The sequence below is a fragment of the Serinus canaria genome, chromosome 28 (genome assembly GCF_022539315.1).
Source record: "Serinus canaria isolate serCan28SL12 chromosome 28, serCan2020, whole genome shotgun sequence".
Classification (NCBI taxonomy): domain Eukaryota; kingdom Metazoa; phylum Chordata; class Aves; order Passeriformes; family Fringillidae; genus Serinus; species Serinus canaria.
The window spans coordinates 5,456,136-5,458,700 of record NC_066341.1 but is presented as its reverse complement, the minus strand read 5'-3'; the positions used below and the strand labels follow the sequence as shown (position 1 = coordinate 5,458,700).

General features: G+C 55.4%; 1 long non-coding RNA gene across 1 annotated transcript; it reads left to right on the top strand.

Annotated features, from left to right (window-relative positions):
* The first annotated feature begins 822 nt into the window (after positions 1–822).
* LOC127060942 (uncharacterized) lies at positions 823–2,565 on the top strand. The gene is made up of 2 exons (XR_007780306.1): positions 823–1,079; positions 2,181–2,565. It is a non-coding gene; the product is annotated as an uncharacterized LOC127060942 (long non-coding RNA).

Below are 2,565 nucleotides of genomic sequence, written 5' to 3'. Positions count from 1 at the left end.
GTCAGTTTATTCCCGGTATTCTGAACATTACTTTTAATCCAAAAACCGTAAAATGTCTAGTTCCCGGCCCGCAGTAACAGCAGCCGGTCCCCCCCGGACCACTCCAGGCACCACACCAGCCACCGGCTACCCAAACCGCGCAGGGTGTGGCGGTAAGAACTGGACAGCGCCAGCCACCAGATACTGCTGCAGGCGTCGCATCCGTGCTCACCGGTGCTCCCCGGCTCAGCTGCCACGGGGGTCCCGTCCTGGCGCAGCGCCGCTCCTCCAATCACACATCCGCAAGTCCCGTCGCTCCCAGTTTCACCGCCGAATTACCGCCTGGACCGCCCCAACGCACTCTATTTACCTCCCAGGGTCGGGCAGCCAGCCAATCACAACCCGAGGCAGCGCCGGCCCCACCAATCCCAGCCCGCCCATTCCCGCCGCCCTCGGCTCCGAGACCCCTCGCGGTCCCCTCAAGCCCTGCTCGCGCCGCCGCCATTGCAGGGGCCGAGTCCGCCAGCTCCCTGCCTTCTGCCCGTTTCCCTGGGATAAATCCCGGCAAGGATCTGAACTGGAAGCTCCCGCCCGCCCTTCCGGCCCCAAAAGCGCCTGCCGAGGCTGCGGCAGCGGGGACACAGCTCTGCCAGCTCCGAAAGCGGCGGTGGTGGGAGCGGCGCCTCAAGCGTACGGGGAAGTGGGGCCAGGCAGAGGGGCCAGGCCGCGACTGAGCGGGCTGAGATTGGCGGGACCGCGCCCGGATTGAAAGGGCGGCTGTGATTGGGCAGGGCGGAGAAAGGCGGGCCGGGATTGGCAGGCTTGGGTGCCGTGATGGTGCGGCCCGTGGGAGCGTGGTGCGGAGCCCGGGCTGCTCGGAGCGCCCGCGGGCGCTCTGGGACCCGCCAGCGAGACCTCCGTCCCCTTCTCCGGCCCTCTCTCGTGCCCAGCTCCCGGCGAAAAGACCCACGCAGAGCCCCTACCGGAGCGCCCCATCGGCACTCGGGGCAGGGGGCGGGGAGGGGTGTAGCCGGGGAGTGGTTCCGGGTCGCAAAGGCAGACTGCGACAGCAACGCAGACCAGGGAGCGGTGGCGACATGGTGAGGACGGGGCTCGGCAGCGGGGAGTGGGGAGGGCTGGCAGAGCCCGCTACAGGCTCTGGGCGCCTCTTCTCCCGCAGTGCTTCCGCTTCTGCGGGGACTTGGCCTCCCCCGACCGGCCGAGATCAGCACCCTGGTGTGGGAACTCAGCACATCACTCCTGATGTCCAGAGCTACCGAGAGAACCCTTGGGGGGCTCGGGAGTCTTGGAATGTTGCCAGAAGCACTTGGTGGCTTGATTTTGATCCATCTAGGGATGTGCCACCTGTGTATGAGGAAATGAAACCTACGAGAATCACTCGGGTGTGGATGGTGAAGGGAAGACATAATTATAGGATGAAGCACAGTTTTTGGGGTTTTGGTACAGGGGGGTTATGGAGACAAGAGGGAGGAATCAGGGTGTGTCACAAGGTTCTTCTTTCTTCTTGTCATCCATCTTCTGTGGTGATGTTGGCACTTGTGGATTGGTCGGTGGTGAAGGTGCATGTGGTAGCGAGGGTGAAAGGTATTGGGAATGAAAGGTAAATATGATGTACGTAGTTTTTACTATAAAACAACGCGACCGCCTCGTGGGCGGTCAGAGTGCCTTTGGCTGCCTTGCTGGTCGGATCCCGGTCGGGCAGAGAAGGAGCTTTGTAGATAAGAAATAATAAACAATTCTGAAGAACCAAAAAGCTAGAGTCCAGACTCGTCCTTTGAAGCCCAGCGTGCAAAGAACCATCCTATGCGTGTGTGGGAGCAGAGACAGACAGCTGAACCCCACACCCTGGCCAAAGTTAAGTGCCCTCGTCCCCCCACCCGCCCTCCGCCTGCTACGGGCCCACTGCTCACCCTCGTTTTCCCCCACAGTCGTCCAGTATTATAGATGATAAAACAATATTGGCTTTCACATTCATAGATTAGCTTTTTGCATCACAAGTATTTTGACTGCTTTGTAATATGCCAGTTTATGTATGCAGTGTATATTTCATATGAATAGCAGTGTGATAAATATATTATATTGTAGGCTTTAGCAAAATGTTAAAATAGAAACTAAAATCCTTCTATGTAACTAACTCAGAGAGTGGTGTAAAGCAATTATTCTGTTTCTTATATCTGCAGACTGGCCCTACCAACTGGTAACAGTGACAAGAGCTTAAGCATCCAGGAAGGATTTATCAACTCTTACCGGCGTTATCAGGGAGTGTGAAGCAACAGGATAAAACTACAGGAAGAAATAAAATATATAGAACCGAATTTACAGAATGTTCTGCAGACAAGTCAGAGGTTAAAACCAAACAAGAGAATTCCTGGAACATCAAAAACTCAAAGGAATGTTTGAATAATGTATAAGCTAATGAATATTGCATGTAACCCCAGCAATGTAACCATATATAGTGAACATGATTTTAAGCTACCTCTGTGCTCTTTGGCTGTGCGCCGAAAGCACCCCAGTGCTGGATTATTTTGTCCTATTATCCTTTATTAAACTTTTAAAAATTTTAAA